Below are 17,379 nucleotides of genomic sequence, written 5' to 3' on the forward strand. Positions count from 1 at the left end.
TATAACACTTCTTAAATCCTACCTTAGAAAAGAGTCTGTATTTTATGGGAAATACCAAAAGTATTATTTCTAAATCTTGTTGTCATCTACTATATCTCATGTTGAGATAAGTATACTGTAGGCCCTTAAAAAATAAGGTTCTGCTATTACAGAAAATCACTATGTCGGGTTTTTTTTCCCCAAACAAGATAGTTGGGACCACCACAGAAACACTTATTTCACAGTGGCAATAGACTAGAGACTGAGAAGTTACTCATTGGCACTCACAGCTGTCACGTGTCATCTCCCACACAGTGGAGGAGCAGAAGGGGCTGGCCATCTCTTTGATGCTGGCTTAATTTAATCTTGACAAAATTTCATCAGGGTACATTAGCTGCTGACAAAAGTACATTTGCAGAACAGAAATATGACAAAGACTCACTACTTTGCAAGGAAATGTTTCATAAATATGTAGATATGTAGAGATATGTAGAGATGTCAATGATTATCCCACATAAATCAATGAGGATAGGCCTTCATGAATAAGGGACTTAATTCCATCTCCAAAACAGGTAGGAAAAATGGACAGCTCTTCCCATCTGTCTAGTTGCATAGGTAGGAAGTTGTCCTAACTTCCAAATGTCATTGAACACCTCCCCTCACCTACCCTCTCCAACTTCTTGTTTGTTGTTAAGTTGTTTTTCAGTCATATCTGCCTCTCCATGACCTGCTTTGGAGTTTTTCTTGGCAAAGATACTGGAGTGGTTTGCCATTTCTTTCTCTAGCTCATTTTACAGATGAGGAAACTGAGACAAATAGGGTTAAGTGACTTGTCCAGGGTCACACAGCTGGTAAGTGTCTGAGGCCAGATTTGGACTCAGGAAGATGAGTCTTCCTGACTCTAGGCCCAACACTCTACCCACCATGGCACCCAGCTGCCCTTATGCAACTGATTATCCACGGTCAATTGCTAGGGAACTCTAGAGTCTTGTTGAAGACACATCTGTTCTGCTTCTTCTCTGGCTAGAAGCTCTGATCTCTGCTGCCCCAGAGCTCCAGGCAGTCACATTTCTAACCCCTTGCATACTTGAAGTAGTGTATAGGCTGGGATGTCCTGGATCCAGCTTGAACTGGTTCAAAAGTCAATTATTAAATTTTCAGTGTGGGCATTTACCCCTTGGAAACAAGCCAGCACTACAAGAAGAGCTTGCTTTGTTATTTTGCTGATTATCTAGGCTTAAGAAAGTGAAGGAGAAGAATCTTAATTTTAAAATTTAGATTAAACTTAAAAATGTGTTATATTTTTTGGGAGGAAAGCCAGTTGTTAAGCATTTGTCAGCACACCCCTGGGTATAAGGTGGTGTCTCCCTACCATGTAAAGTGACTCCCCTCTCATGGCACATAGGCATAGCAGGCTGCTATCTCTCTGGGGATCTGAGTGGTTCTTTCCATCCCTGGAGGCTGGCACTTCACAGCTGTTACATCTGTCTTTTAAAGCACCTCGTTCAACCCATCATCCTGTTGTTATTTTAGCATTGAGTACCTCCTCTCAGCTCTCTTTGGTTCTGCTCTGGAGTATATAGACCAGATCCAAACAAGAAAAACATGAAGAAAGGTTCAACACTCATAGTAAGAGCTACAAATGTTGTTTTCCTAGGCTGAAAAGTTTTGTGCAGTTAATCCTTTGGCTCAGTAGATAAGCAGCTGATATCCTGGATCCTGTTAACAAGAGCAGTTTGAGAAGGATCTATAATAAAACATAATCTCAGGCAGCAAAATAAAAAAAAAACAGTAGATGACAAAAATTTTGCAAAGCCCTAATTTCATTCCTTCTCACTGAAGGTCAAGATTCAGAAGAGTTATATTTCTAAGACATAAGAAAGTACTGTAGACGGGGAAGTATGAGGAATATCTATAAAGCCTATGAGTGAGAAAAGGAGAAAAGAGGTAGGCAATTATATGTAATCGGATAACATCATGGCACAAAGATGAGTGATAATGGGACTTCAAGTAACCAGACATTTGTGGAGGCTTTTTCTCTACCCAAAACAGGGTAGCTGATAGATACTTGACTTGTTTTAATGATAATTCATTCTCCAAATAAGAGGAGAAAGGACAATAGTAATAGTCAACATTTATATAACTCTCACTACATAGTAGAAGCTGTGTTAAGTGCTTTACAATTATTGTCTCATTTGATCCTTGTAACAACCCTGGGTGGTAGGTGCTATTATCATGTCCATTTTACAGATGAGGAAACTGAGTCTTAAGTGAATTGTCCAGGGTGACACAGCTGGTGGATTGGATTTGAACTCAGATCTTCCTGGCTACAGGTCTAGTGCTCTATCCACTGTGTCAAATACTATTCTGGACTTTATTTGACTAGAAAAAAAGTGAAGAAAAAATAACTGTTTACTAACATATAGATAATGGAAGTCTTGTGGGGATGAAATATAAAGTGACCATCTTAGTCCATCTTAGAACTTATGCTAGAGAAAGGAAAGAGAGTTGTTCATAGGGCAAACTGCACTCTACCAGAGCAGTTTTCAAAGGCTAAAATTCTAAGGGGAAAGAGAACTGTCCAGAACTCCAGAACTGATAAGAACAAAATTCTGAAAACACAAACAGAAACAATTCCGATACGAAAAGCAAGGGCTAATAACTCCTATTTAAAAAGCACTTTAAGTTTGCACGCTCTTTTTCTCAAAGCCCTAGGTTTAAATAAAAACATCAAACCCTGATTAGCTATGTGATAACAAACAAAACTCTCAGAGCCTCACTTTCCTAAACTATAAAATGGGAATAATAATTATTGCATTGCCTACCTTTCAGAGTTATAGGATGGTAGAGTTTGCATTCTGTGCTACGATATGTCACTGGAGTATGAGTGTGTTGGAAGTTAAATGGCTCACTTGACAAAATGTTCAATTAGATTTATTGATTTTTTTTATGTGGAAAAATCTGGGTCCCAGTTTATTATTCATTTGCAATGTTCATATAAGACAAATGTATTCATTATCCAGCTGCATGGGCTGTCCATCCAACTGCGTAACATAGCCTGGACAATAGGTATTCTTTGTGCACAAGATTTTTGCTATGCGTATAGTTAGGCCAAGCTTTTTGAATTTTTATGCTCTTGCACAGAGGCTTTGCAACGTTCTAGGACTTGATGTCATAAAAGCAATCACATTTAGAAACAGGAGCGACTGGAGGACTTTGCTGCCCATAGGACATCTCTCTTCTGTTTGGATTCTGTATTAGATATCCTCCAGGATGGCTCAATGACCTCTCGTGAACATGTATAACTCTATTCTTTTTTGAGTGTGTTTTAAAGATCCATCCTCAGTGGTATGTGTTCAAGGAAAGAGCACCAGGGCAGGAAGTGTCTCCTGGTTTTGTGCCCGGGAAACACTCTTTCTGCCATGCTACACTTCCTCTCCAAAAGGCTGATGTAAATGTACAAGAAACTCACCAACCAACTTAGAAGACGTATGGAGAATTGATGGGAGGCATGAACAAGAACTACTTGGGAGAGAAAAGCCTGGAGAGAATGTGATTTACACCAGTAGAGGGACTTCTTGTTATTGTTGTTCAGTAATTTCAGTTGTGTCTGACTTTGTTTACCCATTTGGGATTTTCTTGGCAAAAATACTGGAGCGGTTTGCCATTTCCTTCTCCAGCTCACTTTACAGATGAGGAAACTGAGGCAAACAAGGTTAAGTAACTTGCCCATGGTCACACAGCTAATAAATATCTAAGGCCTGATTTGTGCTCAGGTCCTCTTGACTCAAAGCCCAGCACCCTGTCCACATCAATCAATTAATAACCATTTATTAAGCTCCTACTCTGTGCCAGGAATGGAGCAGTTGCTGGGGATATAAATGCAAATAATGAAATAATACCTTATAAGAATAAATCAAATCAATGTGTCACGAACATAAAACAATAATTAATGGCTGAGATAGACAAAGGATCAAAGTAGTAAGAGGCTTGGCCTCGAAGTCAGGAAGATCTGAGTTCAGATCCTGTCTCTGAAACATACTAGCTGAATGACTATGAGCAAGATCCAATCCCTCAGCTCCCTAGGTCATTTTCTAAGACTTAAGTAAGACTATTTCCAGGTCTGTATTAAAAGAACAGGGCAGCTAGGTGGTGACATAATGTATAGAGTGCCTGGCCAGGAATCAGGAAGACTCATCCGCTGGAGTTTAAATCTAGCCTCAGACACTTACTAGCTTACTAGTGTGACCCTGAGCTAGTCACTTAACCCATTTGCCTCAGCTTCCTCAATTGTAAAATGAGCTGGAGAAAGAAATGGCAAATCACTCCAGTATCTTTACCAAGAAAATCCCAAATGAGGTCATGAAGAGTTGGACATGACTGAAATGACTAAATAAGCAAAAATCATTTCTATACCAGAAATACTCCATACCAGTGAAAACATAGTTCTAGATCAAATATATACAGGTGTTCCAAAAGTCTTACTCTTTAAACTAAAACAAAAGTCTTGCCTTAAAACTGTGCTAAAGCTTTTGGAATACCCTGCATATACATATGTACACGTGTGTGTGTGTATATTTGTTCATACACATACAACATATCTATGACTAATCATAAATAAATTACAAATTATTATAAAATTATTTCATAATTTAATTTTGAATAAATTATTATAATTAAACATTATATATTTATGTATAACATATGTATTTAATAATTATATATTATACATGTTATATATTATAATTATGGAATCTTCTAATCATAAATAAGATATATATAGTTTTATTATAAAACTGTCATTTATGTAGTTCTTTAAGTTTTGCAAACCACATATTTCATTTTATTTGATAGCTACAACAACTTCATTAGGTGATACTATTACCCCCATTTTACAGATGAAGAAGCTAAATCTAAGAAAGATTAAATAAGTTGCCCAGGGTCACACAGCTAGTGTCTGAGACAAGAGTCTGAACACAGGTCTTCTGGTTCCAAGGCCAGCTACTCATCTAGTCTGCCATATTATATGGTGAGAGCAGGTTTATGTAAATAGAAAAAGGGAAATATTTGCGAGGTTAAGAATGATTTAATGCCATTGAAGCATGCAACCATGTAGTTAATGCTCATCAGTATGTGTAAAAGCTATTTGTGAAAATTACCAAGTTGCCAGGCAATAGAAAAAAAAGGGTCTGGAGACTTCTTAAAAGGACATTACTGGTCTTAGGAAACCAAAGACCATCATAAGCCAAAGGTCATCCCATCCGGGCTGTATTTATGTCAAATTCCATTCCAATTAAATACTTTGACAAATTAAGGTCTGAAAAGAAAACAGCTGCTTTCTTGTGATAAGGAGATCATTTTACAGGCAGCAATACACACAATTTAAAAGAAATGGTGACCGATCAAAACACTTTCTATTTACTCTGAAACCAAAAATGAAAAAATAAAGTTGTCTTGGATGTTGTCCAAGACTTTTCTAGGAACTTTTAATCAAATGGGCTAAGAAAATGAAAAACTTTTATCATTTTTGAGCAAAAACAGATTGCCTTTAACTTTATGTATCATCTTAAAGTAGGAGGGTCAGATTTTGAAAGGCTAGCACAACATCTAATACAAAACTGCAATATTACACTAATATTACACTTATGCACACATAAGTCACAAACTAAAAGTTTCAAAAAATGCAGTTTCTCCTCTCTTCCTCATCTAACAGAAAAGGTTGAGAAGTGCCTATGAATTCACAATATAGAGAGCCAGGAAAAAGTAATCATCTTTCCTGCCCAAGATTTTTCACAGAGGGAATATTATTGTAGTTTGATATTATCAGTATGTCATTTGCAAACCAAACAACAAACATTTATTAATAATTGTTAATAAACTTACTATGTGCCAGAAACTATGCTGTGTTGGGCAATTTGCATTATCTTAAATATTTTTTTTGTTCTTTGTGAAGAACAAATTAGATCTGTGCTTCAAGGCTTTCAAAAATAATAGCCAAATGTTTTATCAGAGTCACAGATTTAAGGGTAGAAGTGACCTTAGCTGCCATTTAGTCCAAGCCTTTCATTTTTCAGGTAAGGAAACTGATTCTCAGGCAGGCTAAGTGATTCACTCAGCATTGGGTCCTCCTTGGCCATCCCCCTCCCATTATAACTTAATGACTGCTCTCAGTCCTTTTCATCTCAGTTACTATGGTGAATAGTAAAGTGTCCACTTTAAATGTAAACCATCCTAGTTCACAGTGTCTTCTAAAGGATTGTTGTAAAATTCTGTCTTGATTGTGGGTCCTGCTGCCTTCAGCTGTTCGGGTGTGGGAGAACATCATCAAATGAGTCAGTAGAGGTATTTATTGGGAAGCATCCTAATAAGACTCTTTGTACCTTTGTAAGAGTTGTAATACAACCAGTGGCCATAAAGGTGACTGAAGCAGGTACTGCAGAGCGCTTAGAGCTTGGTCAGAAATGGAAGACGCCAAGGTCGTCCACTGCATCCTGAGCCGTTGACAGTCATATGACCGTGGATTTTGATGACTCTGGAAGAGAGAGTGAGGCTGATGACTTTATGCAAATCTGCCTCACTTAAATCCAATTTATGCTCAAGTCCACATGTCACCCTGTGATGTCATTGGTCCTCTTTGAAAATGAATGACCAATGGGGCAGCTAGGTGGCGCAGTGGATAGATCATGGGCCCTGAAGTCAGGAGGACCTGAGTTCAAATCTGGCCTCCGACCAAACACTTGACACGTACTAGCTGTGTGACCCTGGGCAAGTCACTTAACCCCAATTGCCTTAAGAAAAAAAAAAAAGAAAATGAAGGCCCACCAACAACAACACATATTAAATGTCTGAGCCTGGATTTGAACATCCCTTCTCTGATACTACATGTGTGACCCTGGGCAAGTCACTTAACCTCTGTCCTCAGTTTCCTCAAATATAAAATGGTGATAATAATAGCATCTCCCTCCCAGGGTTGTTGTGGGTATCAGATTAGATAATATTTGTAAAGCACTTAGCACGATGATTGACACATAGGAAGCCATTAATAAATGCTTATTTCCTTCCTTTCCCAAATCGGTATGTCTCTTCAACAGGTGACGAGGAAGAAAACTATCCTGACTTTAACTTACTGGCCATCATGTAAAGGTCCTGTGGGAAAACAGAATGAATGTTGACTTTGGAGTCAGAGGTTGCTGTTCAGTCATTTTCAGTTGTGTCTGACTCTTTCTGACTCCATATGGGGTTTTCTTGGCAAGATTTTGGGAATGGTTTGCCATTTTCTTCTCCAGCTCATTTTACAGATGAGGAAACTGAGGCAAACAGGGTTAAGTGACTTGCTCAGTGTCACACAGCTAGTAAGTGTCTGAGGCCAGATTTGAACTCGTCTTACTGACTCCAGAGCTGCTGCTTTATCTACTGTGCCACCTAGCTGCCCTCGAATCAGAGGACTTGGGTTCAAATCTCTTCCTCTGTCATTTACTGTATGATTTAAGGTAAGTCACTTAATCTCCCTAGGTCTCAGTTTGCTCATCCATCAAATGAGTGTATTGGATCAGAAGGCTGCTATGATTCCTTCTGGCTTTAAATCTGTGGCCCTGTGATAAAACACGTGACTAATTTTTTAAAGCACTGAAGCACAAATCTAATTACAAATGCTCATCTGTAAAATGGAAGGATTGGCCTTTGAAGTTCTTTCAGATTTATATCCATGATGCAATATAGAGAAGGGCTGAGAAGAACTTGTTCTTTGCTACTCCCTGGAAATAATTATTATTTTTCTCCTGCAAAGACAGAAATTAAAAAAAAAATGTAAAAATCCTAAACATCTGAGATAGAGTTCCAATCTAGTTGCTAAGGGCTTAAGCAGTTAGAATACTTCTTTCTTTTTCGGGCATGTTCCCATGAAATTTCAATGATTATTAGTGTCCTTTGAAATACTAATTATCTAGGAGGCTGACGACTATCCCCCCAAACCTATAATGGGAAATTATGCTTTAGCTGCATTAGTAGCCAAATGCTATGTTGCTAAAATAATATATTTACATGGCCATTCCCTCATCATTTTTGAGAGTTAAACTGAGGAGGGTCTAGTACTGTGAAAATTCAACTAAATACAGTTAAATTCTAAGAGAATCTCTTAATTCAATTCAATTTAACCAATATTTATTAAGCACCTACTTTGAACATCAGTCATGTGCAGTGGAAAGAACAGAAGATTTAGCACCAGAAAAGGTAGCTCTGATACTTACTACTTGTGTAATCTTGGGTATCCAGACCTCCGTGAGAGCTGATGGACAGCAGAGCCCATCAGAGTAATGAGTCTACCATAGATGTTGTACTCAGAGATAGCCAGGCCCAGGGAAAGGTGTGCGATGACATCAGCTGAAGATACCAGGGTTTGGAAGTGTCAGAGCTGGGAGCTGTCTCTCCACATGTGTGCCCCACGTATTCACCCTTCATACATGACCTCTAAGTATATTCATTCTCTCCACTGACAATGTCTGTTTGTGTGAGAGTGTGCCTAAATCCATGGTGCTGGGAATTGGCCCGGGGGTGAGGAGTAATGCTCTACTGTAAAACTTCTTACTATGTTCTTTCATTAAATAAATTTGCTTTACTTTAAATTTATTTTATTTTGTTAAATAAAATAAATTTATTTAAATAAATTAACTTTGAACTGTATCCTTTGACAAGCTAAAGAAAAAGTTAATACATTGGTGGGGACTTATGATCTATTATTTTAAGTAAATATGGACTCACAAAGTATCTTGAACCTGGTATAGCATGGATTGGGGGTTCCCCCCCCAGATGCTACAATTTATTTCCTTATAATATTGGAGAACTTATATTCTTCAGCAGAACTATTAGTTCAGATACAGACTTAAGGATCTGAAGCCAGAGAATCTAGGTTCAAATCCACAGACTGCTACTATATTGTCCAAGCACAATTGGACAAGCCCTTTAAATTCTCTGGACCCGAATTACTTCATTTGTAAAAGAAGGGGGTTGGACTAGGATTGGATTAAATGATCTCTGAGCTCCCTTGAAGCTTGAGATCAGGGTTGGGGAACCTGCAGCCTTGAGGCCACACGCGGTCCTCCAAGTCTTTGGGTGCGCACTTTTAACTGAGTCCAAGTTTTATAGAACAAATTCTTTTATTAAGGGGATTTGTTCTACGAAGTTTGGATTCAGTGAAAGGGGTGCACGTGAGGACCTAAAGGGCCACATGTGGACTGGAGGCAGCACCCCTGTTCTAGATTTATGGTCAAAAGGATTCTGAGGGATTCCTTTGAACTTTACCAAATTTAGGGAAAACTAAGAGAAGGGAGATTAGAGAAGGGGAAAGGGAGGTGAAGGAAGGGGAAAGGGAGGTGAAGGAAGGAAGATGGGAAGTGAGGGAAGGGGAAAGGGAGGTGAAGGAAGGGAGAAGAGAAAAAGAAAACAAATGTAGGTGCTTTATAGGAATAATCTTCCTGAAAAAAAAAGTTGGAAACAATAGCATGTATGAGTACTTTGCTCATACTGGCTTAGTTTAGTAGGATCTAAGAAGAAGCAAATATAGGTCTGCTGGAAGGACAGCAGACTTTCAGAAAGTGCTGGCTAATAATTAACACACAACCAGAACAAGACATTTTAGCAGTGAATTGTGCTTAAATAAGTCTAATTTTTTCCTTGGATATTTTATCTTATCCAACTTTCTCAGCCTTTGGAGAATAACAAAAAAGATAAATGTATCACATAAATCATTTTATCTGAATACTGAACTTATTTTCAATCTGCTTTTTAAAAAAGACAACGAAGACTATTTAGAAGTGTTTAAACTTTCAGGTGATTAATAACAAAAGAAATATCCAATGTTAAAAGCAAGTCAAAAATTTTCAGCTTTAATATCAGATAATTTTTTCATTCATAGATATCTGGTTGAGCCTTTTTCATATTTAGGAATAGTCATAAATTAAAGTTATTAAAGTTTGAAATTAAGGTAGTAAGAAAATAAGAAGTAAGTCATAGGGCCATTGATATAGAACTGGAAGGTATTTTTGAGATCATTGAGTCCAGCTCCTTAATTTCACACATGAGGAAAGTAAGGAACAAAGCAAATAAATGACTTGCCTAGGATCATGTGACTAATAAAGGTATGTAGCAGGATTTGAACTGAGGTCTTACTACAACTTCACTGGTTTATGCTGCCTTTTAAGTTGTTATAAGGGTCTGAACTCAATCTTGTCACTTTGGGCAATTATCTCAATGTTTTCATCATTCAGTTCTTCAATTGACAATATCAACTGCTTCACCAATCACACAAATCTTCTTTTCTGTTATTTCAGAGGCATTCTCTAGTCCTATTCCCAATGTTCTTATTCAGGTCTCAGTCAATCAACATTTAAGTACCCAGGATTCTACTACTAGAAATTAATTCTTTTGGATTAAACAGGACCCAAAAGGTTTAATTGTCTTTTAAAATGTAAATATTGGTGGTAAAGGTAGACATTATTACTAGCACTTTTGTATAAATTACATTATCAGATAATTTTTCTTCGAAAAACTGGTTAGACAAAAGGGTAGGTGGAATCAATTTAGAGTAGAGAGACCAGAGAGGAAAACAGAGGCACCTTCATCTCCCAAATAAACCATTCTACTTCACAAAATTGACTTACAGCCAGTCCTGCCCCATGCTACTAAGGAGTGGTCTTTATGTGGAAAAACCAAGTTAATGCTTCACATAAACATTGGTATTAGGATTATTCATAAATATTCACTTCACCAACACAAATTCATTAAAGAGAACTTTCTTTCCTTGTTGAATTCAGAATAATCTCCATAAGAATGAGAGCAGGATACAAATGTTACATGTAATTTATTTGCTTTGCTTATGTTCAGAACAAGTTTTTTTTTTAAAAAGAAACACAAAAGCAAGTACATGGATCTTAAGAAGTACTTATTTCAATACTTAAGGATTAAATTCACAATTCATGGCATCATGTGTCATTAAAGTAGGACTTTGGTGGAAGTAAAGTAGTTCACTTAACAAAAATATTAAGATTTATTGACCTCTAAGTTTTATCATCCATACAAGATGTATGTACTAATCAGCCATGTAATCCACATTGACTGTCTGTACAACTGCCTACCATAGCTGCACAATAGATATTGTTTATCTATGAAGATTTTCCTGTGTGGATAGGTAGGCCAAGCTTAACGTGTGTGTGTGTGTGTGTGTGTGTGTGTGTGTGTGTGTGTATGTGTGTGTGTGTGTGTGTGAAGGTACAGTGTGTCCTACTGTGGCTGATCAGACCAATACAAACTTGGAATGCTCTGCCACAGGTTGGGCACAAAGAGTCCATATGAACATTGGGGTGGATTCTCTAAATTTGCACATCTTGCATTTCTTTTGAGCTACTTCAATCCTGCTTTGTTCATAGAGCACACACAGCACCTTCTCTGATGAGGGCACGCCATGCTGGGTGATCCTGTGCCAGTATCTCTCATGTCACACAATCAATTCCAAAGTTCTTGAGGCCTTGAGAGTGTGCTTGTATTGTTTCTTCTGACCACTATGTGAACGCTTCCCCTGTGAGTTCTCCATAAAATAGTCTTTTTGGCAAGCATACATTTTGCATTTGAATAACATGGCCAGCCTATCAGAGTTGTGCTCTCTGAAATAGAGTTTGAAATCTTGGCAATTTAGTTTGAGAAAGGACCTCAGTGTCTGATATCTTATCCTGCTAGGTGATCTTGAAACTCTTCCTAAGACAATTTAAATGGAAGCGACTCTGTTTCCTGGCATGGTGCTGGTATGCTGTCCAAGTTTCACAGGCATACAACAATGTTGTCTGTTGAACAGATGTTGTACAGAGCACAGATGCTGTACAGATATTGTACAGAGCACAATGGCTCTGTAGACTTTCAGTTTGGCAGTCAGTCTAATACCTCTTCTCTCCCACACTTTCCTTCACAGCCTCCCTAACACTCTGGCAATGAGTGCATTAACCTTATTATCAATATGTACATCCCTGGAAAGAATACTACCAAGGTAAGTGAACTTATCCACAGCATTCAAAACTTCTCCATTTGCTGTAACTGATGGTTACACATATGGATGGTGTGGTGATGGCTGATGGAGCACCTATGTTTTCTTGGTGTTAATTGTCAGGCCAAAATTTTATATAATATAATATATTATATATATATACACAGATACATATATATGTGTGTGTGTGTGTGTGTGTGTGTGTGTATATATAATAGATCTGACACAGGAAGCTTTACAACGTTCCAGGGATGGCATTGTTCCATAAGAACAATGTCATTCAGAAATATGAGCATCTGGAGGGCCTTACCATCTTTAGGGAATATAAAACTTCCACTTGGATTCTCTTCTGGACATCTTTCATTATGGTTTCAAAGACACGTAGTAAACAGATCTTTCTGTTTTATGACTTTTTTTCATCAAAGGGGCCATCGTCAAAATAGTATGGGATCAAGGAAAGAGCTGAGTAAATGATAGGTCAGGACTGGTAAGCAATATTTTGCCTATATTTACTCCTGAACCTATCAGGGCAATGCAGAAGAACAAATTGGTATGATCATTCTCTTTGATGACACATTTCTTTATATCTGAGCCTTAGTAAATGGGTGGGTTTGTGGTCTTTATTTCTTGGGTCTGGAGTCAGGAAGACTTGAGTTCAAATTTGACCCCTGCCACTTACTAGCTGTGTGACCTTGGGCAAGTTACTTATTTCCTCCACTGTGAAAAGGAGTGATAGCACCTACTTCTCTGGGTTGTTATGAGGACCAAAAGAGAAAATATTTGTAGAGTACTTGGCACGGTGCCTGTCATATAGTAAATGCCAGACAAATGTTAGCTATCCTCCTCCTCCTCATCGTGGCATTATAGGTGTTTGGATTTGGTACAGAATAAATATGTATGTGATCTTATTGCCAGTTTTCCTGAAAATATACCGAGTGATGGGAAGATTTTGCTTCTGTTTCTTGGTGAATAACCCCTTGATCCTGAAGAACTTTGGTGAAGTCTTTCATATGGTAAAAAGGTTACTAAAACACAAAGGCCAAAATACCTGCACTACAATGGGAAAGGAAAATCAGTTTGTGTGATATGGTTTAATATTCTTTTGGAGTTATTCTGAATTTTAAAACATTTACAGTAGAGTATAATTATTCTTTAGAGCTATTATGAATTCCTATACCATTAGAAATGCCCATTTTAAGATGTAGGAGCTATAACCAGAGCTCCCCTTGTCAAACCAAGAGGGTGAAAAGATACAACCTTTGTTCTCACCTTAAAAACATTTCTTTGTGGAAGGTGTGGACATCCCCAATAAATGAAACCACACTGAAGTTATTTTTCACATTGCTTTCTCAGAGTATGGGGAGTACCCTTGGCCTCCATACTCGTTGACTCATTAATACCTCATTGAAGATGATTGATTGGGTCATACTGTTGTAGATATGAGCCATGCCCTTGGTCCCCTGCCTATAAAATGAAACATACCAATCTAGAAGAAAAATGAGAGATCTAGAATTTTATAGACATCATCTTTCTTGGTAAGTGCCTTTTGTGTCTGCTTTGACACATCTCACAATTTTGAGGTTGTCTTGACGACTGTATTTCCATCCACAGAAGAAAAGCTAAATGATGGATCACACTTGTGCGTAGGCTTGGATCCATTTTAAGTGGATCCCTTTTGGATTATTCACTCATTCATCTATCTGTTTATTCCTTCATTTGCTTACTCATCTATTTCTTTATTCATTCATTACTCATTCAGGCATGATTTCATTCATCTATCAATTTGTTTGTATACTTAAACCAGCAGTGAAAGTCACTCTGGGACACTAACTTCCTGAGCAGAAGAAACATATACTAAATGTAGTGAATAATAACCTTTGAATATTGAGTCGACAGTTTTTTAAAATATATATTACTCCCTTTATAACTCGGTGGAGACCTTGCCACCTCCACTCTAAGAGGTGGGTGGTCTGTAGATCATTCTCAGGACAATCATTATTAGCAGCTATACTGTGCAGCCCACCTTCCCTGAAACAACAGCTACAGTCCAAGGTTATTGAATACCTGTCATTCTTAAGCTAATTGAAAGAAGCTGACCAGCCCAGGCATCCTATCCTGAAAGTAGTCATCTGTGTCTAAGATTGCTGAGGGTGGTGAATATGTATCAAGGCTGAGCTTTCCAAAGGACCAATCCTTGATTCAGAAAGACTGCCTATGAACTCAGCCATATGTACCTTGACCAATTAACACTCTTAAAACCTTCAATATCAGATTGAAGATGACATTTTGTGGATAAACTGCATAAGAAGTGGATTCTCTAATTAAGTAAAAGCAACTCAGTCTCAGATTGTACTCTGCCAAGGAGGGAAAAACATTGCTTTCAATTCCAACAGACATTGTGTCATTTCTCTCCTCCCTTTCATGGCTATACAAACTTCATGAGAAAACCTTCTACAACTATTCTCTTTTCACTTGCCTCTAAACCCTTTATGGTCTGGCTTTTGACCTCACATTCAACTGAAACTGCTCTCTCAAAAGTTACCAATGTCTCTTAACTTACAAATCTAATGATCTTTTAAAAATCTTCATTTTATTGTATCCTATAAAATTCTGGAAAAAACTAAAATTCTCTGTAGCCTTCAACACTATCAGCCTCTTCTACCCTTCTAGTATCTAGATTTTGGAGACAGTATTCTTTCCTGGCCCTCTTTCTACTTGTCTGTTTTTGTGGGGGTTTTTTTGTGTGTGTGTTTGTCTTAGGCAATTAGGGTTAAGTGACTTGCCCAGGGTCACACAGCTGGTAAGTGTCAAGTGTTTGGTCTGAGGCCAGATTTGAACTCAGGTCCTCCTGACTTCAGGGCCAGTGCTCTATCCATTCTTTCTACCTGTCTGACCAATCCTTCTCAGTACTTCTCCTCTGCTGAACCTCCAAGTCACACCCACTAACCTTGTGCTTCCCCTAGAATCCATCCTTGTTCCTCTTCTCTTCTTCCTCTGTACTGTCTTGCTTGGTGATCCTTCAGCTCATGAGTTCAGCTATCAACTCTATGAAGATGGTTTTCTAACCTATATATCCAGGTGTTATCCTTTTCCTGACCTCCAATCTCACATTACCAATTGCCTATTAAACATCTTGAAATGGATATTTGTAAATATCTCAAACTCCACATATCTAAAACGGAACTCATTATTTTTGCCCCTGGGGGCAGCTAGGTGGCACAGTGGATAGAGCACCAGCCCTGAAGTCAGGAGGACCTGAGTTCAAATCTGGCCTCAGACCAAACACTTGACACTTACTAGCTGTGTGACCCTGGACAAGTCACTTAACCCCAATTGCCTAAAAAGAAAAAAAAATAAAAATAAAAAAAGTAAAAAAAATATTTTTGCCCCCACACTATGCCTGCTTCCCATTCCTCCTGTTACTGTTGATAGCACTGCAGCCTTCTGGTCACCCAGGCTTGCAACCTTAGTATCGTCTTGACTCCTCACTCACGTCCACCCCACATATGCAATCTGTAGATAAGGCTTGTAGTTTGTACTTTCACATCTCTTGTATATGTCTCCTTTTCATTCATGTGGCCATTACCTTGGTGCAGACCCTCATTACCTCAAGCCACACAGATAGTAAGTATCTGTGGCCATATTTGAGCTTAGGTATTCCTGACTTCAATCCTAGCTGTCTATCCACTGAGCCATCTAGCAGCCTCTTTGTTGTGGTTATTGTTATTTTTTTAATTGTCCATGATTCTTTGTGACTTTTCTTGGTCAGAGATACTGGAGTGGTTTGCCATTTCCTTCTCCAGCTCATTTTACAGATCAGAAAACTGAGGCAGACTACTGAATTGCCCATATAATATTTAGGTTATCTTAAGTACATTTTTTTTATTAAAAAAAAAACCAGCAGGGACATTTCATCTGGAAAGAGAATGAAGTTATTAAGCCAGTCTAGGAACTCCCTAAATTGACCATTTTGTCCATAAGTTTTGTTTTCCAAAAATTGTTGAAAAAATATTTTAACTTAAAAAGGATCTGCTGGCAAATTTTTCAAAAACTGCAAACTCTTAAATAACCTGAATTTTTTTTAGTACTAGCTATTTTTATGAGTAAAGCAAATCATAAGTAAGCAAGTAGCTATCAGATAGTAAATTTAAAAAGGAGCTTCCAGGGAAACTCTTGGGGTCAACCTAATCTTCTATATCTCCTCCATCTATAGTACGGTAGATCATAACTGATGTCCCTTATTTGTAAATTGGTAATATCTGCCCTAATATACCTCATAAGGGTAGAGTAAGTATCAAGTCAGATAATGAAATGTGAAAGCAAACACAATACAAATACAATCTATTATGGTCATAATTACCAGCCTGCAGCAATGCAAAATTCTTAATCTTGAAAGTATAAAGTGAATCATTGAGGGCACCACTGTAGGGGGAAAGTATGTCATATGGGTCTGGTTGAAGGCAGTGGGGATGGTGACTCTAAAGAAGAGAAGGCTTGGAGGAAATAGGATGGCTGTCTTTGAGTATACAAAAAGGAAATCATGGAAGAGGGATTAGATTTTTTTCTACTTGGGAGCAATGGATGGAGACACCGAGGAGGATTTTAGTTTGACACAGGAAAAGTTTTCCAAGAGTTAGAACCATCCAAAAGTGTCTCCAGGGGTTTTTGTTCCTCCTTCAAGCCTTCAAAGCATAGTAGATTGTGTGCTGGGCTTGGAGTCAGGAAGATCTGAGTCCAAAGCTGGCTTCAATTACTTACTAGTTGTGTGACCCTGGGCAAGTCAACTTCTGTCTCAGTTTCTTCAGCTGTAAAATTGGTGTTAAAATAACACCTACCTCCCAGGGTTGTTATGAGGATCAAATGAGATAATATTTGTCAAGAACTTAGCACAGTGCCTAACACATAGGAAGTACCTAATAAATACTTATTGTCTTCCTCTTCTTTTTCCTCCTCTTCAATTACTTATAGATCTTTAGGTAGACACTAGATGAACACTGTCAGAGATGCCACAATGTGGATTCTTGGTTAGGTATGGGTTAGACTGAATTAACTCTGAGGTCTCATCTAATACCTAGATTCTATGAATGCCAACCAAATAAAATTCAATATAATCCACTTCTAAGTGAAGTTATTAGAAAACATTTTTGGAAAGAATTTATAGCAAGGATTAAAATAAAAGTGTTTTTCTTGATGATCACTCAATTAATCAGAATTATTAGTGCAATGAGATAAGTGAGGTATCATTATACCAAAAATTGTAAGGGTGCTATGATTATAAGACAACAAACCAGGGAATGGTCCAGGGGCACTGGAAACCTGTAGCACACCCTAATGGGGAAGATCTGAAGTGCTCTAACTGAGGAAGCTCTGGG

The 17,379-nt window shown here is 38.0% G+C and overlaps 1 long non-coding RNA gene across 3 annotated transcripts in view; it reads left to right on the plus strand.

The window, feature by feature from the left end:
• Positions 1–17,379, plus strand: part of LOC110217504 (uncharacterized) — a 47,324-nt gene that overhangs the window by 8,032 nt on the left and 21,913 nt on the right. For all 3 annotated transcript variants that reach the window (XR_013482947.1, XR_013482946.1, XR_002327057.2), the window contains exon 2: positions 11,936–12,010. This is a non-coding gene — a long non-coding RNA (uncharacterized LOC110217504). The remainder of the gene's footprint in view (positions 1–11,935; positions 12,011–17,379) is intronic.

Source organism: Phascolarctos cinereus, unplaced genomic scaffold (genome assembly GCF_003287225.1).
Source record: "Phascolarctos cinereus isolate Bilbo 61053 unplaced genomic scaffold, phaCin_HiC Scaffold_726;HRSCAF=1367, whole genome shotgun sequence".
NCBI classification, from domain to species: Eukaryota; Metazoa; Chordata; class Mammalia; order Diprotodontia; family Phascolarctidae; genus Phascolarctos; species Phascolarctos cinereus.